This window comes from Pleurodeles waltl, chromosome 10, assembly GCF_031143425.1.
Source record: "Pleurodeles waltl isolate 20211129_DDA chromosome 10, aPleWal1.hap1.20221129, whole genome shotgun sequence".
In the NCBI taxonomy this organism is placed as follows: Eukaryota; Metazoa; Chordata; class Amphibia; order Caudata; family Salamandridae; genus Pleurodeles; species Pleurodeles waltl.
In genome coordinates this window covers 1,081,149,343-1,081,177,113 of record NC_090449.1, presented here as the reverse complement: position 1 = coordinate 1,081,177,113, position 27,771 = coordinate 1,081,149,343, and the positions used below count along the sequence as shown (strand labels likewise).

At 47.6% G+C, this 27,771-nt stretch overlaps 1 protein-coding gene across 2 annotated transcripts in view; it reads right to left on the bottom strand.

Annotated features, from left to right (window-relative positions):
• LOC138262279 (uncharacterized) overlaps positions 1 to 27,771 on the bottom strand; it is a 306,864-nt gene that overhangs the window by 41,809 nt on the left and 237,284 nt on the right. The gene's annotated exons all lie outside the window — the stretch shown is intronic.

Here is a 27,771-nt window from a genome sequence, read left to right as displayed (position 1 = left end):
TGCACTGCTGGCACGGTGAATATCATACGGAGAGAACATCTCCTCACCAAAAGGATTTTTAATTGCATCCTTAGATGTTGACGGACCATCCTCAACATCAAACAGATCATCTCCATCCTAACCATCATTGTCTAAGTCAAGTACATATTCCTCAAACCTTTCCTCCTCCTTTTCTAATAGATCAACCAAATTCATCATTCTGAGAATTCACACCTTTTGCACTGCTTAGGACATCCTTTCTATGCGTGCCGCCAAGGACACCTTTCTTCTGTCTTGTGTTGCAAAGAGCACCTTTCACTCCTTTGGTCAACCCTTCTTCTCTGAGCCTTTTGACTTCTCCATCAAATGCTTTGTTTTCTTTTTTTCTTATCCTGTTTTACTGTCTTCTCAACATCATAATCTGACAGACCGAAATTCATTATCTGAACCAATTACTTTCTTAATCTTATCCAGTACTTTCTCAATAGTTTCCTAAATGCAACTTCTCATTCTGTATCAATTTCTTAATTATTTCTTCACTTCTCTTTCCCTGAGGAATTTTCACAGCCTCTGTACCTGAGCTACACATTTCACAACTAGTAATCTCCAACAAGGTACACAACCTGTCAAATAAAATAACTGCCAGCACAACATCCAACTTTCCCTTCCCAGAGAGTGACAAAACCATTAACTCACTCAGGGTAACAACACCTGCAACTGTCATCTATCAAGGTATTATGACAGTGCGAGGACAAATTCCACCATACAATCAGTTTTAAGCAATGTATAAACCCCCAACCAAATATGGCACCCAAATCTCGTGTGATGAAAAGCTGTTTTTCTTAACAGCTTTCAACAACTTCACGATAGCGCACAAAATACGCTTGTGCAAGCCCTTCGTGAGAGAAGGCTCGATCGCACTGAACTCTGACTGAAGTGCCTGGCATCAACAAGGACACAAGACGGAGTTGCAAGAAAGTGCATGCATCTACTCCACACGAGTCACAGATTAAAAAAGGTATGATCAACGCCCAACCATATTAAAAAGGCCCTAGCGGCCTAATGTGACCGCATAAGGGAATAAATGCTGAGTAAGCGTAATCTGTACACAACAGAACTCGCATTGCTAAGGGTGAACAACTAATGATGCAACTAAAAGAATCATTACAATTATGCAAAAACAATCCCATTTTTAAAACATTACTATCAATCACGCTTTACACACACACTAAATGTTTCCATAAATTGGAAACTCAAATAAAGATAAACATCTCCATTCGAAGTAAACATAACAACTTCCACTTATCTGTACAGAAGCAGTAATTAAAAGAGGATGCTTTTCAAGGACTGTTTGTGGGTTAAGTGTTCTGATTGTGAAATGTAGATGTGTTCTTTAAAGGACTGTGCTTGGAGTGGCATTAAAGGATGTTAACACATAATGATAGTCTTGTAAATAAATCTGTATCAATATTGGGCTGTTCAATTCTACTAATATACTTACAACATGTACAACCCCCCTCTTATCAAAACCATCACCACTTCTCCCAACCACCACACACCAAGTGGAAGAAGGCTACATCAAGGAAGCATGTTAGTCACACTCACCTGAAAATAAGACAACACACACACACTTAAAACCACCTTAAAATAATAAGATAAATACAAGTTAAAAAATACCAGATTCTAATCTTCATTCCTGGGCTGTGCATTTTCCTTCAGTAAATGATAAAAAGGTTAACCAGCTCTAACTGTATTCTTCTATTATTTGTTGTCCTCACAAGATGGGAAATTTTAGTATCAACTAAAAGTAACATCTTTTTTTTTTTTAATAACAATCCCGGATCCCAAGTACCCCACTTGTAAGACGGGGTAAGTGTTTCACTATGCACGTTGGCGTATACATTTGAATACATCCTTCTTTGAGATCCTGCTGAAAGGAATGGGCAGGTCATTCACTACCAGGAGATGGATATCCATAATGGAGACCACTGAACATCGAGTAAAGTAAAGAATAGCAAACTGTATCCTATGTAAGGAAAGAGGGGGACAGGCCCTGAAGGGTGGAGTGGCCCTCCTGGTCATTGGCATATGAATCAAATGGAAAGATTACAAGATGAGTTCATGGATGAGTTCTATGTGGCTGTTCAGCAATTCTCCAGCAGAAAAGATTCCTCAATGGTGAGGTTTCCTGTAGAGTGAACTTTGGGATACCTAAATAGAGACTGATTTGCCCCGAAACAGCACTTCTGTGACAATAGGAGAATCCTTATAAAAATACACTGTTTCAAGTCAGATTTGTCCTGGTCAAGAAAATACTACATTATTATTAGGTTCTTGTTTATGCAAGTGAAGCCAGAAAGCAGCATCAGAGTGAGAAACACTGTAAAACATGATACGTTCAACGCTAGTGAGAACTCAGCTCTCCAACAACCTGTGGAACAGAAGGTGGGCTAAAAGAACTAAAAAACAGAGAATTCCACAGCTCGGCAGACACTACAGAGAAGGTTCTGCACAGGGGAATTATTTCAATTTTTGGGCTATTAGTAAACAAACTGTATATAAAGAAGTATGCACCAAGTCAAGTATACTGCAGACAGCCGGACCTAATGCAACATCCACCACCAGAAAGGAAGTTATGAACATGTCCCCATAAAAGAAGCCAGTGTCGGGAAATATATAAAGTGGGAATATTGTCGCAACATAAAATGATGGGGCTCCTGTCCAGAATGTGAAGAGGGGTCTCCTGATTCCCTCACATCTCAGATATTTATTGCCTTGGGCTGACTCGGGCCCCTGGAAGGGGGGAGATCCTTAGCGGAAAGGAGGGTGACGGTAAGTGTTTTAAAACTAACCATCCAATTCAGGTGATAAATGCAGCTGCGAGGGTGATCAGTATAGGGAAAGGTGCGGAAGACATTGTGACGCGAAGGGTTAATTAGCTTGAGCAGTGTAGATGAGCGTGATGCCTTCTGAAACCCCCCGAACAACGTGGAAAAGTTCATTATATTATTTTCAAGCTTGTTTGTGTAGAAGACTCCGTCTCAACCTTGAGAACGAGAGTACAGGGAGAAGATGGAATGAAAACAAAGGCTGGGGAAGGGCAGAGCAGCCAAGCGCTGATAACATAGCTAGAAAATGCCAGAAAGAGATAGAATCCAAGCTTCGAGTTATTTAAGCACTGTGCGGGTGAGGGATTTGAAGCTCGCAGATGGGGTTGTGAAAGTTGCCATGGCCCAGCGCTGCCTCCCTGTTTTGCTGTTCAGAGACCGTGACGCTTGAGGGGGAGAGAGGGCCAAGCAGGCGGTAGAAGACTTCCCAGCATTTCGTGGACTAAGTTAAATTCCACACAGGGATGAAAGGCCTTTTTTTCTCTGCTCTATTATTAGGATTGATTATTATGGTTGCACTGTGTTTATAATCTGAAGTATTCAGCTCGTTTATATTTTGCTTCCTGAACATCGTAGTGTGATGCATTTTGGTATACAGTTAATCAAAGCTAATCTGAAGTATTCAGCTCGTTTATATTTTGCTTCCTGAACATCGTAGTGTGATGCATTTTGGTATACAGTTAATCAAAGATTATGGGGGTCATTCTAAGTCTGACGGGCGGCGGAGGCCGCCCGCCAGACTTCCCCCCTCCAAAATACCGCTCCGCGGTCGAAAGAGCGCTGAGGGTATTTTGGGTTTTCCACTGGGCTGGCGGGCGACCGCCAAAAGGCCGCCCGCCAGCCCAGTGGAAAACAGCCTTCCCACGAGGACGCCGGCTCAGAATTGAGCCGGCGTAGTGGGAAGGTGCGACGGGTGCAGTGGAACCCGTCGCGAATTTCAGTGTCTGCAAAGCAGACACTGAAATTCTTTTTGGGGCCCCCAGGGGCCCCAAGACACCCCTCACCGCCATCCTGTTCCTGGCGGGAGACCCACCAGGAACAGGATGGCGGTGAGGGGTGTCAGAATCCCCATGGCGGCGCAGCAAGCTGCGCAGCCATGGCGGATTCCAAAGGGCAGCGGAAAACCGGCGGGAGACCGCCGGTTTTCCGCCTCTGACCGCGGCCAAACCGCTGCGGTCAGAATGCCCTGCGGGGCACCGCCAGCCTGTTGGCGGTGCTCCCGCCGACCCTGGCCCCGGCGGTCGCGTACCGCCGGGGTCAGAATCACCCCCTATATCTGTCAATGAATTATTTGCTTATATATATGCATAGATGCTCTTTGTAGTGTACTCATATATAAATAGATGCTTTTTATTGCTATTCTTATACTACTATTGTTGATGTGCTAAATACATATATTCACCTGAAATTCTAGTAAAGCTAAATAGTATTCATAATTGGCGTGTGGTCCTTCATTGAGCGTCCTTATTGACTTATACCGAACAGGTGTCAACCAGTCACCTGGATAAGACATTTTGGTACCAGAAGTGGGGTATAAGTCAATAATGCCTCTTTGGGGACGTAAAAAAAATAGGGAAGAGAGCGGAAGGCAGCATGGGGCAGAAGCCAGATTCATTCCCGGGTGGTTAGCAACTGACCCGTTCTCTGGTGTGGCAGGACTCCTGAACCGGTGGGCAGCGCCAGTTTTATGGGAAGCACTAGATGAGAAAGTGACTCCTCTCTTAGTGGAAGATGCGGTCGAGAGTGTGAAACTAAGAGGGGCGAAGCTGGAGCTGAGAGCGGCTGGGCAAGTGGGATGGCTTTTCCTGTCTGCGCTCCGTATGGTATATAGGAAGACAAAACTGCGGGATGAGGTTGGAGCCTTGCAGGAAAGGCAGTTACTTATGAAAGAGACCATAGAAAGTGCAGTGACTTAGGGTGATCAAATGGAGGCAAGGTGCACCACATTAGCAGTACGAGTAGCAAAACAGAAGAGTAGGCAGAAGCCTAAAATGCCCTCAACTGTGCAAGTGAGGGCACTTATACTCAAACAGAAGAGTAGGCAGAAGCCTAAAATACCCTCAACTGTGCAAGTGAGGGCACTTATACGCAAACAGAAGAGTAGGCAGAAGCCTAAAAAACCCTCAACTGTGCAAGTGAGGGCATTGGTACGCAAAGAAAATTGGGATCCATATACTTGGGATGGAAAAGTCTCAGATAATGATGACTGGAATTGGGAGGGTGAGGTGGAAGTATGTGTAACAGAACTAGGTGGAGTTGAAAATGGAGAAGGAAGTGTAGGTGAAGTTGAAGGTGGAATAGGAAGTGTAATGGAGGTTCGCCTACTCGTGCAAAACAAATCAAAGGGAGTGAATGGTGGGCAAATACAGAACTCTCGTTTGGTGAGAGATTATACGCAGAGTGAGTTGTTGGAGATAACCTGTATGTTTAGGCAGATGCCTGCAGAGCCTTTGTTTAAATGGTTGGTGACACTGTGGGACACTGGAGCAAAAGATGCATTACAGAATCCTTTTACGTTAGGTGCCATCACAGAAGGAGACCCGTTTGAGCTGGAAATTATAGTACAGGATGATGTAGTGATGTGGAGCCTATGGCAGATGCAGGGAAAAAAAGAGGGTGCTACAAGATTGGGCCTTAGTGGAAACAGAACGCATAACTGATGATCGGCTGATCACCTTAAAAACATGGGTCCCCTTACTAGGTTGGACAAGTGAAGGAGGGGTTGGAAATAAAGTAGTCAGAACACAGGAGTTTGCCATTGTGAAGTGGAAATGGTATCTGCATCAGAGGGCAAAACCGGGACCAGCAGGAGTGTCGAAGTTACAAGAAGATAAGATAGGGGCAGTGGACTTGCAGGCAATGGCCCCTGCGCCAGAGCCCTCTGAAATGGAATCTTCACCATTTAAGACAGCCCCGCCTTTTGAACGACTCACTGAAGAAGAACAACAAAATGCATGGTTCACAGATGGTACCGCCTGGTACTATCAAGGAAAAAGACAATGGCAAACAGTCGCATTCCAGCCTGCTACAGAAACAATGTTGCTGCGAGGAGGGGTTAATGGATCAAGCCAGCTTGCAGAACTGCAGCGGGTAGCAGCAGTGATCGAACAAGCCCCCATCGGAGAGAAAACATTTGTGTACACTGACAGTCGGGCCACTTATCAAGGACTAGTAAGCTGGGCCCCAACTTGGCGCAAGGATGGATGGATTAAAGGCACCCCCATTTCGGGAGGCGAGCAGCTATGGGAAGAGATGTGGGAGAAAGGGCAAAAATGTCAAATCTATGTGGGACATGTGGATGCCCATTGCCCATTGGATACCTCAAAGGCATCTCTATTCAACAACACCGCAGATCAAATGGCCAAAACACGAAGGGTGGTCATCAAGGAGGAAGCTGAGCTGCTTTAGCAAACAGGGCCCATGCAACATCCGGACATCTAGGAGAGAATGGCACTTATGCATGGGCACAGCAACAACAAATGCCCCTGCAAAAGAAGCCTAGCGGCCATATCAGAAGTGGAAATGGTGTGGCAAATTGGACTATATTGGGCCGCTACCAAAAGAAGGAGGAAAAAGCTACGTATTGACCATGGTGGCACCTACTCTGGCCTTATGTTAGGTATGCCCTGTAAATCTGCAGATCAAAAGTCCACTTTGCGAGGGCTAAACTACCTGATAAAACATTATGGGGCACCTGATGAGATCCAAACAGATAGGGGCACACACTTTTCAGGGAAAACAGTGCAGGGCTGGGCGCAGGAACAGGGAATTTGGTGGATTTTGCACCTTAGTTATTATCCACAAGCTGCAGGCATGATTAAGAGATATAACAGATTGGTGAAAAAACAGCTAAAAAAGTTATAAGCACGACAGACTTGCACAATTGATTTGTGAACAAGCGTACACCCCCCACATTGAAGAAAGATCTGCCCCCCGATAACACCCAGAGAGGTGAGGGAGGATTTGGAAGCACAGGAAGAAAAGTATGGGTGAACCATCCAGGAAAAAGGCAGGAGAGCTATTGAGTCAAGGGGTGGGAGTATGTATATTGTACTTTTAAAGAACTCTAATGTACCTGTATTTGTACCTGCAGTGAGACTTATCCCACGGTCATAAACAATGACATCAGCGTTGATGATAGCAGAGAATGTTGTTACGGACCTTCATGTCACTTATGCACCTCAAGCTGCTAACATAACTGATGACAAGGGAAATGTTTCACTTTGCAACAAGTGGATGGCTGCCAAAGCTGTGACCTTGAAGGTAACCGGACAGCAAATCCGACATGCCAACGGACTGAATGAGTTGCAGGGGGCACGAGCAACAGTACATGCTTTGAGTTATGTGCTAAACATGATATGTAAATATTGTGATACCAGGACATATGTTGGTTGTTACAATGAACAATGGAACCAAAGGAGCTCGATACTCCAAACCACCAGCCTTCATGTTTTATGTAACCGAAAGACGCATGGTTAGCAACTTAAGCAACGTTTCTATAGTTCGATATAGAATAGGATGTAAGTAAGCTCTGCATGCAAGCATAATTAATCGTAATGTGTTACAGATAAATATTGCCAAGGGAAATGTCTCAAAGTACGATCCATTATGTGCACCATGGGCACCACAGTTATGGCCCTTGCCAAAGTTACGCAATAGAAGAGATCTAGGATCCTTGATAGCTGGGGCCACCGGAATCAGGGCAGTGGCCCTGAATTATTTTGATATTGAAGCCATTAGGAATAAGCTATCTTCTACAGGATATAGTACAGGAGAGGCCATAAAAGTAATTTCTCAATGGGGGCCTACACACTCACAAGAAGTATGGATAGTCCTGCGTGGGTTATATCGCGTTTGGCAATGGCATAATTTCACGTATGAACAATTTGGAAAAAAGCTTTTAAAACACACAAACAGTGATTAAGGGCATCCAGTGCATACTATGACAAAGCATTGTTAATCAACCGTATGCAGACCTTAACCGGTTCTGTGCCGTGGACGTAATGGTTACGTCCTGCGGCACAGTGCTGCTGTGCCGAGGACGTAACCATTACGTCCTCGGCACACAGCCCAGAGGAAGCACTCACGCTCCCTCTGTGTGCTTCCCCCCACCCCCCAAAGGCAGGGATGGAAGGGGAAGCCCTTCCCCTTTCACCCCCGACCCCTCCCCCCCCCCATAATGACGTCAGCGCGCGATCGCGCGCTGATTTCATTATAGGGTGCCCGTCGCACAGAAAGCCATTTGCTTCCTGTGCGGCGAGAAAGGAAGAGGTGAGTTTCTCTTCCCGGTGGGTGGGGGGGGTTTGCAGAAAGAGGCACCGGGCAAAAGGAAAGGGTTTTCCTTTCCCCCGGTGTATCTTTGAGCATTCCTGCTGTCCAATCACATTGCGATCGGGCAGCAGGAATGCCCACTAGACACCAGGGATTGTTTTTTTTTAGTTTGTTTGTGTTTTTTCCTGTTGGGGGGCGGCCCCTTGGGCAAGGGTCGCTCCCCTTTTGGGGGCAAATAACAACGGCCATTTCTGCCCCCCTTGGGGGCAGATTGCCCTACTATTTTAGGCCCATCTGCCCCCAAGGGGGGCAGAAGCCACTTAGACACCAAGGATAGTGTGTGTGTGTGTTAGTGGATGGGGGTGGCCCTTGGGCAAGGGTCGCCCCCCCCCCCTTTGTGGGCACATGTACCAAGGCCATTCCTGCACCCCTTGGAGACAGATCGGCCTGTTATTTTTAGGCTGATCTGCCCCCAAGGGGGCAGAAACCACTAGAACGCCAGGGATTTTTTAAATTTGTTTATTTTTGTGGGGGGGCATCCCCTTGGGCACGGGGCACCCCCCCCCCAAGGGGGGCATTGACCTGTTGCCCATTTCTGCCCCTTTTGGGGGCAGATGGGCCTATTTTGTTTAGGCCCATCTGCCCCCAAGGGGGGCATAAGCCACTTAGACACCAGGGATAGTGTGTGTGTGTTAGTGGATGGGGATGGGGGGGGCCCTTAGGCAAGGGTCGCCCCCCCCTTTGGGGGCACATGTACCAAGGCCATTTCTGCACCCCTTGGGGACAGATCGGCCTATTATTTTTAGGCCCATCTGCCCCAAGGGGGGCAGAAGCCACTTAGGCACCAGGGATAGTGTTGTGTGTGTTTGTTTTTTTTGTTTGGGGGCTGTCCCCTTGGGCAAGGGTCGCTCCCCCTGGGGACACACTACTAAAGGTATTTTCTGCCCTCCTTGGGGCAGATAGGCCTATTTTTTGTATATGCCCATCTGCCCCTATGGCAGAATCCACTTAGGCACCAATTTCTAAATGTTTGATGGTGGGGTGTTTGTCAACTGATGAAGTATTTGCATTTGTGATAAAAAATGTTTTTCTCCTTTTTGTTCTAGTTCAGAGCTTTTGCTTTATTTGCTGTGGCTCCTTGCGGTTTTGGCGGTGGTTGACCTGCGGTTTGCATAGTTGCATGTTTTAGGTAAGTAAAAACAATTTACTCCAAAGGAGTATTGTTGCCATGCATGAATGACATGTTTGTAGGGGGTGTACTAAATGCAGGATTGTGTGTGAAATTGTCCTTGGATTTGTGCACAATGATATTTGTTTTGTCTTATTTCTAATTTGCTTTTCTTTCTTTCTTTTTAGTGGGATATCATTGGTGATTGCTGTGTCTGTGCAGAGTAGTTGCTGGTGAATCAAGCTTTTTCAGGCAAGTGAGCGGTATAGTTTTTGAGTTTATAACTCTTACTAATAAAGCTACACTTTGTTACTTATCTTACACAGTGCTGGTTGTTGGTGGTGAATTTGTCCAGTTAATTTTAGTAGGAAAGTTCATGGCTAGCCGCAGGATGACCGCTCAGCAGGTGGTTGGTATGCTTTTTGAGTCATTGTCTGATCATGATTATGAGACGGACTCTGCATCTGAGGCAGAGGAGGAAGTAAGGGATTCTGGCAGTGATGTTTCTGTTGGAGAGGAATCTTCTGATGAGGAAACCACACTCAGTGCAGATGAAGGGTCTGTTTTAGAGGAGGACACTGATGTGCCATTAGTGCAGGAACCTGGGGCTGAAAGGCTTCCCGTTATAAGACCTGATCTCTGGGTTGCCCCAAACATGGAGCAGCCAGAGTTGCCTGCCTTTACTGGTCTCCCGGGGTGTAGCGCCAATACAGAGAACTTTTTGCCTGTCAATTTCTTTGAGTTATTCATGGATGATGTGTTTTTGGAAGAGATTGTTGAGAAGACTAATTTGTATGCAGAGCAGCATTTGAGGGACAACGCTGCTAGACTTATGCCACACTCTAGAGCTGCCCAGTGGATTCCCACAAATTTGGAGGAGATAAAAAAGTTTTTGGGTTTGACTTTTTTGATGGGGTTGATAAGGAAGCCGTCACTGGCTTCTTATTGGTTTATTAGTCCCTTGATGGCAACAGCTATATTTCCTGCGACCATGAGTCGTAATTGGTATTTGCTTCGTCCTAGGATGCTGCATTTTGTTGACAATGCATTAGCCTTGCCACAAGATCACCCAGATTCTGACCGTCTTTTTTAAGATTAGGCCTGTCCTTGATCATTTTGTAGATCGGTTTTCGGAGGTCTATGTTCCAGGCAAAGAGATAAGTGTGGACGAGTCTTTGGTCCTCTTCAAGGGTCGTTTGGTTTTTAGGCAGTACAACATTCCTAGCAAAAGGGCACGATATGGAATTAAATTGTATGTGCTGTCTGAAAGTAGTACAGGATATGTGTATAATTTCCGTGTCGATACTGGTAGGGATTCCAATATTGACCCCCCTGGTTGTCCTCCCACTTTTAGAGCCACTGAGAAAATTGTGTGGGATCTTGGTAGACGACTGTTCAACAAAGGTCACCATTTGTATGTAAATAACTTCTACACTGGAGTGCAGTTGTTCAAGGAATTGTTTAAAGTGGACACTGTTGCTTGTGGCACAATTTGTTGTAACCGGAAAGGCTATCCAAGGGAGCTTGTTTGTAAGAAACGTGAGAGGGGACAGTGCTGTGCCTTGCGGAATGATGAGCTGCTAGCTTTGAAATTTTCAGACAAGAGGGATGTCTACATGCTAAGTACCATCCATGATGAGAGTACTTCCCCCGTGACTGTTTGGGGCCAGGTTGCTGAAGTGCGCAAACCTGTGTGCATTTTAGATTACAATAAGCACATGGGAGGTCTAGATAGAGTTGATCAGAGGTTGGAACCTTATACTGCTATTCGTAAGTCTTATGTTTGGTATAAGAAGTTAGCAATTCAGCTTTTCCACTTAGCAACCTTTAATGCTTTTATTGTGTTTAGGGATAGGTCTTTAGAGTCAAAGATGACATTTGTGAAATTTCATGAGTCAGTGATAGGGAGCCTTATTATGGTGGAACAGGCCAGAGTTCCTAGAGAAGCAGTGGTGGAGGATGTGGCTAGATTGAAAGATTGCCACTTTGCTGAGCACATTCCTCCCACACCCAAAAAAGACTTTCCAGCTAAGAAATGTAGAGAGTGTTTTCAAAGAAGTATCCGGAGGGAGACTCAAATGTACTGCCCAGATTCTCCTTCAAAGCCTGGGCTGTGTGTGGGTGGTTGTTTTAAGAATTACCACACCCAGAAGAATTTCTGGGAACAACCATGAGTGTAAACTCAGGTCTGTTTTGTATTTTCCTGTGTTCAGTTTCATGGTTAGCATTTCTGTCATGTACTTAGAGCTTTTGTGTTTGTAGTTTTGTAATTCTTTCTACTTAGTTAGGGGTTCCTCTGTTTGAAAAAAAAAAATGATGTCATTGTGTGTGGAGTGGGGCTTGGCTGAGGGTGTACATAGTGTACATATTGACTTGCTGTTGCCTACTGCAACACACTGCCAGCCAAACACCAGTCCACACACTCCCATCAGCTGGTATGATTGTTGTATCAGGCATATGGGCGTATGTAAGTGATGGGCCCTTGAGTGACGCTGTCTGTCGATGTGAGTGTTGTAATGTGCTGGGCCCGTGGCTGGCGGTGTGAATGGTCTTGTGCGTGTCATGTATGAAAGGTGTGTGAATGGACTGTAAAGCGGTTGGTGCCTTGTCGCGGCTTTACAGCTCACGAGCTGTGAGTCATTGGTTCAGTTTTTTGCCTTTCAGTTATTAACAGTGCATTTCATTTTTGTGAAATCTCTTGTTAATAAAATTTGATCCACTGAACCATCACTCACCCTCGTGCCAAATCCAACCAGTATGTGTGGTAAAAATGTCAAAACCTGTTCCGCTGTAATCAGGCGTCGCAGCACACCTGTGACACGCTAGGTGCCTCGGGTGGGACCCCGATGATGAAGCATGCCACCAACTTGGTTGGTGGGTGAGGTGTCTTTTTCACATAATCTAAGTGTGTTTCTGTGACAGGCTAGACGGTATAAACCGGACCGGAGGCAGCGTTTTATATAGGTAAATAGGAATTTTATTATAATTAGGTCTTTTCGTCCCTCATATGTTCCTTTCTCTAGGTATTCACATATGGTAAGTATCTACAAAGTCTATTGTTTGGAAGCCTTCTTCCTTCGTTCCTCTTCTGTTCCTTCCTCAGGTCAACGTCTTCTGGACATGCGTGTGGCTCCCGAAAGAATACCGGCAAGAAAACAGAAGAAATACCCTACGGTAAGTATTTAGGTTGTTTCCTGGGGTTTATCGTTAAGTAGGAAAGGGGAAGGTAAGTAGGATGTAGAGGAGGAGAGTGTACGACACCCGTGCACCATGCAACAAAACAAAACGAGGTGTGTGTAGTTGAAATAAACAGTGCTCCCAGGTTTTGAGGGGTTAGTCAGGCTCCCTTCTTAACTCGAGGCCTTCCCTTCTCCTCCCTCTCCCTCCTCCTCCCTCTCGTCCCTCCCAGCTCCCTTCCCCTGTATGTTTTCCCTTTTCCCCTCTGTTCCTCCAAACAGGAACCGTACCTTGGCAAGCCACGACCCTCCTGGGCCGTGGCTGGACTGTGAGCTCCTCTTCTCTGCAGTTGTACAAGGGAAGTCCTCTTTCTCCACTCGGTATCCCTTGGATCCGTTCTCTGGTCTCTGGGGAATTTTCTCCTGGCCGCCGTCACTCGCCTCTCTTGCCTGAGGTCCTGGTGGCTCCTCACTCCGCTCCGAGACGCCGACGACCTTCTCCCGTTTTCGTCCCTCTTTTCTGTCCGGCTCGGCCCGGAAGGTGATGTGCGTTTCCCGGGTGACAGGGAAACGCCCACCTGATGCCGCGGCCGTTCCCATGGGAACGGCTGAACGCGGAAGTGACGTGTCGGGGCTCCCCGACACGTCACAGGCTGCGCGATCGTGTGCCGTGTCCGCGGGCACTCGGTCACACCCCCCTTCCCAAGAACGATCCTGTTCGAGGATTGGGGAAGATGTGGGAAATCGGGACAAGTAATGTGCAGGACCTTGGTTGGAACCCGGAATATGGCGGACCTGGAAGGAAAAAGGCTGAAGTTCAAGGAACCAGTGAAGGATCCTGGAATTGGAATCTTTGTGCGAGGCAAGCCAAGTAAGAGGAGCATGGTCCGTATAGAGCACAAACGGCCGGCCTAAAAGGTAATATTGCAGATTCTCTATCGCCCACTTAATGGCTAAACATTCCCTCTCTATGATGGGGTAATGACGTTCCCGGGGAAGCAGTTTTCTACTAATAAAAACGATAGGGTGATCCCGCCCGTCCCGATCCGGCTGGGCAAGCACCCCCCCAAGTCCCATCTCGGAGGCATCAGTATACAGATGAAAGGGTTGAGAAAAATCAGGGCATTGCAAAACAGGTTCTGTTGTAAGAATGGATCGCAAATGATCAAAACTAGCCCTCTGAACCCCAGAAAAAGGTGCCAATTTGTTAGGATGGTGTTTAGACAACAGATCTGTAAGAGGAGCTGCGATAGTGGAGTGGGCTGGAATGAATCTGCGGTAGTAACCTACTAAACCCAAAAAAAGAACGTAGATCTTTTTTTGTTTTTGGGAGGGGAGCGTTACTGATGGCTTCAACTTTTGAAATTTGAGGTTGTAGGGTGCCGTTGCCGATAGTATATCCCAAGTAGGAAATATCAGTTTTCCCTAAGACACACTTCTTAGGATTAGCGGTCAGTCCTGCCGCCGTCAGAGTCTCCAAGACTTGACGTAGATGGTCTAGATGCTCTATCCAGGTGTCGCTAAAAATAACAACATCGTCCAGATAGGCAGCCGAGAATTTATGGAAAGGTTTCAGTATCCGATCCATTAGTCTTTGAAACGTGGCTGGGGCTCCATGGAGACCAAAAGGCAATACTTTAAATTGATACAGGCCAGATTGAGTAGAAAAGGCTGTTTTCTCTTTGTTTTCGGGCCACAGAGGAATTTGCCAATATCCCTTTGTGAGGTCTAACGTGGACATATATTTAGCTCTCCCTATCTTCTCCAGGACCTCATCTACCCGGGGAATAGGGTAGGTGTCAAACAAGGATATCGAGTTGAGTTTTCGAAAGTCTATACAAAATCGGACCGATCCGTAGGGTTTTGGGACCAGTACCACAGGAGAGCACCATGGGCTAACGGAGGGTTCGATCACCCCTAGGTTTAACATTTTGCTTATTTCCTCCTCTATGAGGTGCTTCCTTGCCTCTGGGACCCGATAGGGTCGTAGGCGGACCGTTTGTCCTGGCGGTGTTCTAATTTGGTGATATATTAAAGGTGTTCTTCCCGGTATATCGGAGAAGACTTGAGTATATTGACATACCAGGGTATACAAGTGCTGCTTCTCAGTTAGAGACAAGGAAGGATTGATACAGGGTCTGTATTCCTGTTGTGAGCCCTCGCCGGGGAATAATTCGATATCTAATTCTTTGCAGGGAGATATAAAACGACCCATCTCAACGGTTTCAGTACCCTCATCTCCGGGTTCCCATTTTTTTAGGAGATTTATATGATAAATTTGGGTTTTCCTTGGGTTGGTACTCAGTTCTATGAGGTATGTGACTGGGGAGACGGCTTTAATCACCTTATAGGGCCCCTGCCATCTGGCCAATAGTTTTTGTTCAGATGTAGGCCTCATAATCAAGACCTGATCGTTTGGGAGAAATGAACGCAACTTACTCCCCTGATCATAATAATGCTTTTGAGTCTCCTGAGCTTTTTCCAAATGTTGTCGTACATCCTCCCAAAGATCTTGTAAGTGTGCTTTCAGTTTTTGTACATATTCTAACAGGGGTCGTCCCTCTTCTTCCCCCTCTTCTTCCCATGTCTCAACGGCCATATCCAATAGACACCGAGGTTGTCTACCAAACACCAGTTCAAATGGGCTATGTCCCGTTGAAGCCTGGTCGTGAGTTCTAATGGCGTACAGAGCTAGGGGCAACTTTAAATCCCAATCCCTCCCTGTTTCATCGACAATTTGTTTTAAGAGCGATTTAATGGTTCTGTTATAGCGCTCTACTAGTCCGTCTGTCTGGGGATGATAGACTGCCGTTTTGATTTGTGTGATTCATAAACTGTACATATTTGTTTCATTAAGTTGGACATAAAGGGCGTACCCTGGTCCGTAAGTATCTCACGGGGAAACCCGGTCCGTGTGAATACCGTTATCATGGCTTGTGCTACTGTTTTAGTCGTTATACTTGATAGAGGGAGAGCCTCGGGGTACCGGGTAGCATAGTCTACGATAACTAAGATATAAGTATGGCCTTTGGAGGAGGGAAGTAGGGGCCCAATTAAGTCCATCCCCACCCGGCTGAATGGAACATCAATGATGGGAAGGGGCATGAGAGGAGCCTTCCGGGGTCGACCTGGGTCGGTAAGCTGACATCTGGAGCATTGTAGGCAATATTTTCTAATGTGGGCAAAAACACCGGGCCAATAGAATTTCCTGAGGAGGTATTCCTCTGTTTTTTCCCTGCCAAAATGTCCCCCCCTGGCTGATTGTGGGCTAGGAAAAGTACTTGGTCCCTATAGAATTCAGGGACTACTAATTGACTTTTTCGTTCTCCGGCACTGGTAGTGCTTACTCTATAGAGAAGGTTCCTTTGTACCAAAAAATAGGGACCCACCTCATCGGTTTCTTCATTCTTAGCATCTTTCCAGGCATGAAGTAGAGTGGGATCTTCTCTCTGACGTTGACGGAAACTGATAGGAGTGCTACAAGTTTCTGCTATAACCCTTATGGGTAGATTAGTATCTTTCCTGACCTAAACTTGACTTTCTCATCTCTTTTTTCGCGACGGGACAGTTTCCTACGGTATGGGGGACACTCAATACTACTATCACAGAAGGGAGCTTCGTTCAACCAGTCGGGTTTTCCTTTCGGGGTCTGGACCTCCTGTAGAAGTTGTTGGAAATGTATGTAGTCAGTACCTATAATACAGTCTTCGATCAGCTGTCCCATTATACCCATAGGAAGGAAGTCTCGGTGTTTGTCCCACTCTATTTCTACGGTGCTAAGAGGGTATTGTTCCTTGTCACCGTGTATACAGCAGATGGTTACCCATCTGTTGGTATTCATGTCAATCGGTTCTACTAGGTTTTGTCGTATGACAGACTGACTACATCCTGAGTCTATAAGGGCAGAGAGCGGACGCCCATTGATGTTGATATAGTATTTAAATTTGGTGTCTCCCCCTCCTGTACACAAGACTCGGCGTCGGGTCACTCCTATCTCCATCGGCTCGACTCCCTCGGTTTTCCTCGGGCAAGCCCGGGCTATATGTCCCCATTCTCCGCAGTTGAAGCATTGAGGTCCTTGCATAGGAGGTGACTCTCCCTGTCTGCGTGGAAAAGACTCTTCTAACGGAAACCGTGGAATGGGTTTTCCAGGTGGAGGAAGTGACTTCACGTTCAGTCGTGGCTGTAACGTTTTCCCATCCGTGGACCTGTGATATGCGCACGCTAAGTCAATGGCTAGTTCAGTGTCTACCTTAGGATGCTGCCTTATCCAGTTTTTCGTACTGGGAGGGAGGGACTCCAAGTATTGTTCGAGGATGACGGTTTTATTACATCATCCCTGTTAGTCCCTATGGGTCCCAGACACTTTAATGCCAGATCTTGGACCCTAAAATAAAAGGTGCGGGGGTCCTCATTGTGTCCCCATTTTACTTTCCTGAATTTTACTCTGTAATATTCCGTATCGTGGCCCACCCTTTCTAAAATGCTCCTTTTGATGTCCTGGTATGTGGTGGTACCACTGGGATTAGCCGCTTGATAGGCCGCCTGCATAAATCCTGTGAGGAGAGGAGCAATATATTGGACCCATCTATCTTCCGGCCATTGAGCAGAGGACGCCACCCTTTCAAAATTAGTGAAGAATGAGTCCGGGTCATCACCCTCCTGATATTTTTGGAGGACCGAACTGGGGACATTCGGGTGTACCTTACTGGAAGCTATTGTCTCGGTTAACTTTTTCATCGCGGTTTCATGTACCAGTTGATTGTTCGCCAGGATGGTGGCTTGGCTTTTCAGTGCGGACTGCAGAGCCTCCCTATCCTCTTTGGCTTCACGTTGATGGGCTTCCCACACCAACTGTAAGTGGCGTTGGCCTTCGGCCAGCTGTTTGATCATGTCTTCCAAAGACGGAGATTCGCTCATTGTCTATACCGTTTCTTAGCCTTTTTAGGGGAAATAATATCCCACTTCTGACACCACTGTGACAGGCTAGACGGTATAAACCGGACCGGAGGCAGCGTTTTATATAGGTAAATAGGAATGTTATTATAATTAGGTCTTTTCGTCCCTCATATGTTCCTTTCTCTAGGTATTCACATATGGTAAGTATCTACAAAGTCTATTGTTTGGAAGCCTTCTTCCTTCGTTCCTCTTCTGTTCCTTCCTCAGGTCAACGTCTTCTGGACATGCGTGTGGCTCCCGAAAGAATACCGGCAAGAAAACAGAAGAAATACCCTACGGTAAGTATTTAGGTTGTTTCCTGGGGTTTATCGTTAAGTAGGAAAGGGGAAGGTAAGTAGGATGTAGAGGAGGAGAGAATACGACACCCGTGCACCATGCAACAAAACAAAACGAGGTGTGTGTAGTTGAAATAAACAGTGCTCCCAGGTTTTGAGGGGTTAGTCAGGCTCCCTTCTTAACTCGAGGCCTTCCCTTCTCCTCCCTCTCCCTCCTCCTCCCTCTCGTTCCTCCCAGCTCCCTTCCCCTGTATGTTTTCCCTTTTCCCCTCTGTTCCTCCAAACAGGAACCGTACCTTGGCAAGCCACGACCCTCCTGGGCCGTGGCTGGACTGTGAGCTCCTCTTCTCTGCAGTTGTACAAGGGAAGTCCTCTTTCTCCACTCGGTATCCCTCGGATCCGTTCTCTGGTCTCTGGGGAATTTTCTCCTGGCCGCCGTCACTCGCCTCTCTTGCCTGAGGTCCTGGTGGCTCCTCACTCCGCTCCGAGACGCCGACGACCTTCTCCCGTTTTCGTCCCTCTTTTCTGTCCGGCTCGGCCCGGAAGGTGATGTGCGTTTCCCGGGTGACAGGGAAACGCCCACCTGATGCCGCGGCCGTTCCCATGGGAACGGCTGAACGCGGAAGTGACGTGTCGGGGCTCCCCGACACGTCACAGGCTGCGCGATCGTGTGCCGTGTCCGCGGGCACTCGGTCACAGTTTTTCTTTCACAATTTTAGTGTTTGGCACATCACAGACGTATGTGGACACATCAAAATGATATATTACAAAACTACCTGTGTTTGGGGGGGAGGGGGCACCTATGTTTTTGGTCCTGGGTGTGGCCTTCATCTAGGGAACCCTACCAAACCCAGACATCTTTTAAAACTAGACACCCCAAGGAGTCCAGGGAGGTGTGGCTTGCGTGAATCCCTCAACAATTTCTTACCCAGACTCCTCTGTAAACCTCAAAATATGCTTAAAAAAGCATATTTTCCTGACTATTCTTAGTAGGATTACCGCTCCAGCACTAAATTCCTACTCCCCAGTGTTCCCCTCAGTCTCCCAAGTAAAATGACACCTCACTTATGTGGGTCCCCAAAGCAGAGTCAGCCTAAAGATGTATAAAAGGAGAATATGTCCTTATGAACTCGCTGTGCTATCCCCTCTATCTCTACAAGTTTTGGGCCTTATTCTGTTGCAGGCACCTGGCCCACCAACACAAGTGAGGTATCATTTGTACCGGGAGACTTGGGGGAATGCTGGATGGAAGGAAATTTGTGGCTCCTCTCAGATTCCAGAACTTTCTGTCACCGAAATGTGAGGGAAATGTGTTTTTTTAGCCAAAGTTTGAGGTTTGCAAAGGATTCTGGGTAACAGAACCTGATCAGAGCCCCACAAGTCACCCCATCTTGGATTCCCCTAGGTCTCTAGTTTTCAAAAATGCACAGGTTTGGTAGGTTTCTCTAGGTGCCGGCTGAGCTAGAGGACAAAATCTACAGGTAGGCACTTTGCAAAAAACAGCTCTGTTTTCTGTGATGTGTCCACGTTGTGTTTTGGGGCATATCCTGTCGCGGGAGCTAGGTCTACCCACACAAGTGAGGTACCATTTTTATCAGGAGACTTGGGGGAACGCTGGGTGGAAGGAAATTTGTGGCTCCTCTCAGATTCCAGAATTTTCTGTCACCGAAATGACAGGAAAAAGTGTTTTTTTAGCCACATTTTGAGGTTTGCAAAGGATTCTGGGTAACAGAACCTGGTCAGAGCCCCACAAGTCACCCCATCTTGGATTCCCCTAGGTCTCTAGTTTTAAAAAATGCACAGGTTTGGTAGGTTTCCCTAGGTGCCGGCTGAGCTAGAGGAAAAAATCTACAGGTAGGCACTTTGCAAAAAACAGCTCTGTTTTCTGTCAAAAAATGGGATGTGCCCACTTTGTGTTTTGGGACATTTCCTGTTGCGGGTGCTAGGCCTACCCACACAAGTGAGGTATCATTTTTATCGGGAGACTTGGGGGAACGCTGGGTGGAAGGAAATTTGTGGCTCCTCTCAGATTCCAGAACTTTCTGTCACCGAAATGACAGGAAAAAGTGTTTTTTTAGCCAAATTTTGAGGTTTGCAAAGGATTCTGGGTAACAGAACCTGGTCAGAGCCCCACAAGTCACCCCATCTTGGATTCCCCTAGGTCTCTTGTTTTAAAAAATGCACAGGTTTGGTAGGTTTCCCTAGGTGCCGGCTGAGCTAGAGGCCAAAATCTACAGGTAGGCACTTTGCAAAAAACAGCTCTGTTTTCTGTCAAAAAATGGGATGTGCCCACTTTGTGTTTTGGGATATTTCCTGTCACGGGCGCTAGGACTACCCACACAAGTGAGGTATCATTTTTATCGGGAGACTTGGGGGAACGCTGGGTGGAAGGAAATTTGTGGCTCCTCTCAGATTCCAGAACTTTCTGTCACCGAAATGTGAGGAAAATGTGTTTTTTTAGCCACATTTTGAGGTTTGCAAAGGATTCTGGGTAACAGAACTTGGTCAAAGCCCCACAAGTCACCCCATCTTGGATTCCCCTAGGTCTCTAGTTTTAAAAAATGCACAGGTTTGGTAGGTTTCCCTAGGTGCCGGCTGAGCTAGAAGAAAAAATCTACAGTTAGGCACTTTGCAAAAAACAGCTCTGTTTTCTGTCATAAAATGGGATGTGCCCACTTTGTGTTTTGGGACATTTCCTGTCGCGGGTGCTAGGCCTACCCACACAAGTGAGGTATCATTTTGGCAGGAGACTTGGGGGAACGCTGGGTGGAAGGAAATTTGTGGCTCCTCTCAGATTCCAGAACTTTCTGTCACCGAAATGTGAGGAAAACTTATTTTCTTAGCCACATTTTGAGGTTTGCAAAGGATTCTGGGTAACAGAACCTGGTCAGAGCCCGACAAGTCACCCCATCTTGGATTCCCCTAGGTCTCTAGTTTTCAAAAATGCACAGGTTTGGTAGGTTTCCCTAGGTACCGGTTAAACTAGAGGCCAAAATCTACAGGTAGGCACTTTGCAAAAAACAGCTCTGTTTTCTGTGATGTGTCCACGTTGTGTTTTGGGACATATCCTGTCGCGGGAGCTAGGCCTACCCACACAAGTGAGGTACCATTTTTATCGGGAGACTTGGGGGAACGCTGGGTGGAAGGAAATTTGTGGCTCCTCTCAGATTCCAGAACTTTCTGTCACCGAAATGACAGGAAAAAGTGTTTTTTTAGCCACATTTTGAGGTTTGCAAAGGATTCTGTGTAACAGAACCTGGTCAGAGCCCCACAAGTCACCCCATCTTGGATTCCCCTAGGTCTCTAGTTTTCAAAAATGCACAGGTTTGGTAGTTTTCCCTAGGTGCCGGCTGAGCTAGAGGACAAAATCTACAGGTAGGCACTTTGCAAAAAACAGCTCTGTTTTCTGTCAAAAAATGGGATGTGCCCACTTTGTGTTTTGGGATATGTCCTGTCACGGGCGCTAGGACTACCCACACAAGTGAGGTATCATTTTTATCGGGAGACTTGGGGGAACGCTGGGTGGAAGGAAATTTGTGGCTCCTCTCAGATTCCAAAACTTTCTGTCACCGGAATGTGAGGAAAACTTGTTTTCTTAGCCACATTTTGAGGTTTGCAAAGGATTCTGGGTAACAGAACCTGGTCAGAGCCCCACAAGTCACCCCATCTTGGATTCCCCTATGTCTCTAGTTTTCAAAAATGCACAGGTTTGGTAGGTTTCCCTAGGTGCCGGCTGAGCTAGAGGCCACAATCTACAGGTAGGCACTTTGCAAAAAAACAGCTCTGTTTTCTGTCAAAAAATGGGAGGTGCCCACTTTGTGTTTTGGGATATTTCCTGTCACGGGCGCTAGGACTACCCACACAATTGAGGTATCATTTTTATCGGGAGACTTGGGGGAACGCTGGGTGGAAGGAAATTTGTGGCCCCTCTCAGATTCTAGAACTTTCTGTCACCGAAATTTGAGGAAAATGTGTTTTCTTAGCCACATTTTGAGGTTTGCAAAGGATTCTGGGTAACAGAACCTGGTCAAATCCCTACAAGTCACCCCATCTTGGATTCCCCTAGGTCTCTAGTTTTCATAAATGCACAGGTTTGTTAGGTTTCCCTAGGTGCCGGCTGAGCTAGAGGCCAAAATCTACAGGTAGGCACTTTGCAAAAACCCTTTGTTGATGGCATTTTCAGGGAAAAAAACACAAGCCTTCTTCGGCAGCCCTTTTTTTCCCATTTTTTGGGAAAAAAGGAAATTTTCACTGTATTTTGGCTAATTTCTGGTTCTCCTCCAGGGGAAACCACAAACTCTGGGTACCATTAGAATCCCTAGGATGTTGGACAAAAAGGACGCAAATTTGGCGTGGATAGCTTATGTGGGCAAAAAGTTATGAAGGCCTAAGTGCGAACTGCCCCAAATAGCCAAAAAAGAGCTCAGCACTGGGGTGTGAGTGGGAGGCCCAGCAGCTAAGAGGTTAATTATTAACGGATTTATACAAACCACCGGAGAGCAAGTAATGTGTATGCGCAATATTACCAGCATTATTGACATAAGCACTCACATCTTGTACCGACCGACCGACTAAGTTCACCATAGCCACATTACAGACGCAAATGAGTGCGCAGTTAGAGTGGAACATCTCGCTTGTTGTTAAGCTACCCAGATTAGAGGCAATCAGGCACTACGCACAAGTTACCTTTGCTAAATTGGATATGGCAGCTAAATACACCAAGGATACAGCCATACTGATGACCATAAATGCTAAACAGCTTATGCACACTGCTTCATGCATCCAGCAAATAACTGAGCATCATTGGTATGACATCTTCTTAGGCTGGGCACTAGGAGCTATGAAGACGCTAAATATAGTGTTACTACAGCTAATTTGGTTATTGATTGTTTGTGTTACGCTAATGACTATACTATGTAGACTATATGTACGCAAAAAACAGCTTTATACTAAGATGCAAGCGCTTAGAATCACGCTGACAAGTATTAGTAGCAACCTAGCTAGCGGAATGTCAAAGTAAATGATATCTGTTTCGCATGCATCGCGCTCATCTAAGGGGATGAGTGATCAGTATAGGGAAAGGTGCGGAAGACATTGTGACGCAAAGGGTTAATTAGCTTGAGCAGTGTAGATGAGTGTGATGCCTGTTGAAATGTTCATGATATTATTTTCAAGCTTGTTTGTGTAGAAGACTCCGTCTCAACCTTGAGAACAAGAGCACAGGGAGAAGATGAAATGAAAACAAAGGCTGGGGAAGGGCAGAGCAGCCAAGTGCTGATAACATAGCTAGAAAATGCCAGAAAGAGATAGAATCCAAGCTTCGAGTTATTTAAGCACTGAAGTGCGGGTGAGGGATTTGAAGCTCGCAGATGGGGGTTGTGAAAGCTGCCATGGCCCAGCGCTGCTTCCCTGTTTTGCTATTTAGAGACCGTGACGCTTGAGGGGGAGAGAGGTCCAAGCAGGCGGTAGAGGACTTCCCAGCATTTCGTGGACTAAGTTAAGTTCCACACAGGGATGAGAGGCCTTTGTTTCTCTGCTCTATTATTATGATTGATTATTATGGTTGCACTGTGTTTATAATCTGAAGTATTCAGCTCGTTTATATTTTGCTTCCTGAACATTGTAGTGTGATGCATTTTGGTATACAGTTAATCAAAGCTAATCTGAAGTATTCAGCTCGTTTATATTTTGCTTTCTGAACACCGTGGTGTGAGCCTGCTGCAGTAATTGAAACATGCATTTTGGTGTGTAGTAAATCAAAGCTTATCTGAAGTATTCAACTCGTTTATATTTTACTTCCTGAACATCGTAGTGTGATGCATTTTGGTATACAGTTAATCAAAGCTTATATCTGTCAATGAACTCTTTGCTTATATATATGCAAGGATGCTCTTTGTAGTGTACTCATTTATAAATAGATGCTTTTCATTGCTATTCTTATTCTACTATTGTTGACGTGCTAAATATCAATCAATCAATCAATAAAATTTATAAAGCGCGCTACTCACCCGTGAGGGTCTCAAGGCGCTAGGGGAGGGGGTTACTGCTGCTCGAAGAGCCAGGTCTTGAGCTGCCTCCGGAGTGCGAGGTGGTCCTGGGTGGTCCTGAGGTTGGCGGGCAGGGAGTTCCATGTCTTGGCCGCCAGGTAGGAGAAGGATTTCCCACCTGCCGTTGTGCAGTGGATGTGAGGGACGGCGGCAAGTGCGAGGTTGGCGGAGCGAAGTTGACGGGTGGGCGTGTAGAAACTGAGGCGACGGTTGAGGTATTCGGGTCCCTTGTTGTGGAGGGCTTTGTGTGCGTGGGTGAGGAGCCTGAAGGTGATCCTCTTGTTGACGGGTAGCCAGTGCAGGTGTCTCAGGTGGGCGGAGATGTGGCTGCTGCGGGGTAAGTCGAGGATGAGGCGAGCGGAGGCGTTCTGTATTCGCTGAAGACGTTTCTGGAGTTTAGTGGTGGGTCCTGCGTATAGGGTGTTTCCGTAGTCCAGGCGGCTTGTGACGAGGGCGTGGGTCACAGTTTTTCTGGTGTCGGCGGGGATCCAGCGGAAGATCTTATGGAGCATGCGGAGAGTGAGGAAGCAGGAAGACGATATGGCGTTGACTTGTTTGGTCATGGTGAGAAGCGGGTCCAGAACGAATCCGAGGTTGCGTGCATGGTCTGAGGGGGTAGGAGTGGTGCTTAGGGCCGTGGGCCACCAAGAGTTGTCCCAGGCGGATGGGGTGTTTCCGAGGATGAGGACTTCCGTTTTGTCTGAGTTCAGTTTCAGGCGGCTGAGTTTCATCCATTCTGCGACGTCTTTCATTCCATCCTGCAGGTTGGTTTTGGCGATGGTAGGGTCCTTGGTGAGGGAGAGTATCAGCTGGGTGTCATCGGCGTAGGAGATGATGTTGATGTTGTGTTTGCGTGCGATGTCGGCGAGGGGGCTCATGTAGACATTGAAGAGAGTAGGGCTGAGCGAGGAGCCCTGTGGGACGCCGCAGATGATCTCGGTGGGGTCTGAGCGGAACGGCGGGAGGTAGACTCTTTGGGAGCGGTTAGACAGGAAAGAGGTGATCCAGTCCAGGGCCTGTCCTTAGATACCGGTGGAGCGGAGGTGGGATATTAGGGTTCGGTGGCAGACAGTGTTGAGGGCAGCCGAGAGGTCGAGGAGAATGAGGGCGGCTGTTTCTCCGTTGTCTATCAGAGTTCTGATGTCATCAGTGACTGTGGTGAGGACGGTTTCTGTGCTGTGGTTGGCTCTGAATCCGGACTGGGAGGGTTCGAGTAGGTTGTTGTCTTCAAGGAATTTGGTCAGTTGCTTGTTGACGGTCTTCTCGATGACTTTGGCAGGGAAGGGGAGGAGCGAGATGGGGCGGAAGTTCTTCAGGTCGTTGGGGTCCGCCGTAGGTTTCTTCAGGAGAGTGTTGACTTCCGCGTGTTTCCAGCTCTCGGGGAAGGTGGCAGATGCAAACGAGCTGTTGATGATGGTCTGGAGGTGGGGGGCGATGATGTCGTCGGCTTTGTTGAAGATGAAGTGGGGGCAGGGGTCCGAGGGGGCACCGGAGTGGATGGTGTTCATGGTAGTTTTTGTCTCTTCCGCGCTGATGTGGGTCCAGGCGTTGAGGGTGATGGCTGGGGCAGTGGGTTCTGTGGTGGTTGGCTGGGTCTGGGGACCGAACTTGTCGTTAAGGTCGGTGATCTTTCGATGGAAGAAGGTAGCGAGGGAGTTGCAGAGATCTTGTGAGGGCGTGATGGAGTTGGAGTTGGCGTTAGGATTGGAGAGCTCTTTGACGATGTTGAAGAGTTCTTTGCTGTTGTGGGTGTTCTTGTCCAGTCTGTCTTTGAAGGATGTTCTCTTGGTGGCACCGATCAGCTGATGGTGTTCGCGGGTGGCGTTTTTGAGGGCAGACATGTTTTCTACGGTGTGGTCTTTGCGCCAGGCTTTCTCGAGGATACGGCAGGTTTTTTTGGATTCCTTGAGGGTGTCTGTGAACCATTGAGGTTTCCTGGCGTTGTTCTGTCTTGGGAGGCGTCTGAGGGGTGCGAGGTTGTCCGCGCAGTTGGTGATCCAAATGTGAGGCTGTGGGCTGCGTTGTTGGCGTCGGTGGAGATGGTAGGTTGGTTGTGGCTGAGAGTAAAGAGTAGCTGTTCCGTGGAGATTTTGTTCCAAAGTCTGCGTGGGATCGGTTGTGTGCGGAGGTGGAGAGTCTTGCGTCTGAAGGTGAAGAGGACACATCTGTGGTCGGTCCAGTGTATTATGGAGGAGTGGCAGGAGGATACGTGGTTGCTGGCGGAGAAGATGGGGTCGGGAGTGTGTCCGGCGATGTGGGTGGGGGTGTTCACCAGTTGCTTGAGACCGAGGTTGGCGAGCAGGGTGGTGGTGTTGGGATCGTTGTTCTGCTCCAGGTGGAAGTTGAGGTCTCCGAGGAGGATGTAGTCCAGCGTGGCTAGGGCGTGCGGGGAGATGAAGTCCACAATGGATTCGCTGAAGAGGGCGCGTGGTCCAGGGGGTCTGTAGATGAGAGTTCCTCTGAGGGTGGTCCTGGGGTCGGTGTGGATCTGGAAGTGCATGTGCTCGGTGGCGAGGGTGGTGTCTTCGGTGGAAGTGGTTACGTTGATGGAGTCCTTGAATATGATGGCGATTCCTCCTCCGGCTTGGTTGGTGCGGTCTCTCCGGGCGATCTTGTAGCCGTCGGGGATGGCTATGGCGATGTCGGGGGCCGAGGAGGCGTTCATCCAGGTCTCAGTGATGAAGGCAACGTCCGGTGCGGTTGAGTCCAGGAGGTCCCATAGTTCAAGGGCGTGCTTGTGGAAGGAGCGTGCGTTGATGAGGATGCATTTGAGGTGGTTATTGGCGAGTGGGCTGGCGGGCGGGGTGCAGTCACGGTGGAAGGTGTGCTTGCAGGTAAGGCATGCGAATGGTCCATGAGGGCGTTTGGGGTTGGCTTGGAAGCAGGTTCTAGAGCGTCCCAGGTTGAGTGCGTGGAGGGAGGTGGGGTCGTAGCTGCGGGGTGTGGGAGTGCTGGGGGCCAGGGGTAGTGGGCGCGGTCCAGGCGCGGACGGGCTTGCCTTTGGTGCGCCAGTGGCATGGCCGCTGCGTGGCTGCAGCGGCCGCCATAAGAGGAGGAGGGGGGGAGGAGGGGTCAGGTGTGGGCGGGAGGCGGGGTGACGAATGGGAGCAGGGGGGGCGGGCCGAAAGGGTGGTGGCGGCGGGAAAGCAGAGGGTTGGGGGTGGGGGGGTCAGATAGAGGGAAGGGTAAGAAGTGAGGGATTACAGAAGAGGAGAGGAGACGGATACAGAAGAAGAGAAGAGTAAAGAAGACGAGAAGAACACCGAAGAAGAGAAGAGAAGAGAAGAGTACAGGAGAAGAGAAGAGTAAAGAAGAAGAGAAGAGAAGGACACCGAAGAAGAGAAGAGTACAGGAGAAGAGAAGAGTAAAGAAAAAGAAAAGAACGCGAAGGATGGGGTGCAGAGGAGGAGAAGAAGACAGAGGAAAATGGCTACCAGAAGGAAGAGCATAAGGCGAAGGGAAATGGACAGAGAGAGGACAGCAGGGGTACGAAGAGAAGTTGGAGGAGAGAGAGATAAGAGACAGAGGTGAGTAACAAGGGGCTGGGCGGGGGGAGCGCAGGGAGTACTTACAGTTTTGCTGGGAGGTGGCAGGAGCCTGGGCAGGTGGAGCTGCAGCGGCGGGGGAAGCGACCTACCCTAGGGTCACCTGAAATTCTAGTAAAGCTAAATTGTATTCATAATTGGTGTGTGGTCCTTCATTGAGCGTCCTTATTGACTTATACCGAACCGGTGTCAACCAGTCACCTGGATAAGACAGAGGGGGTTTCTGGACTGCAAGATCAGACAAAGAGGGGAGATACAGCAGGTCCTCTTTCACCACCCCAAAGCACTAGCAGTGCACCCCCGCTATAACATAAAGATCCAGTGACTTCCTGCTGTCTCCTAATGTGTATCCGGGTGAGACTATTGAGCAAGAGGGTGTGACACATGCAGGACAGCAGCTAAAACAACTTAAAGTCACAATTAGCACCAGGTTGAAAACAGATGGCTCTGCTTTTACATAAGA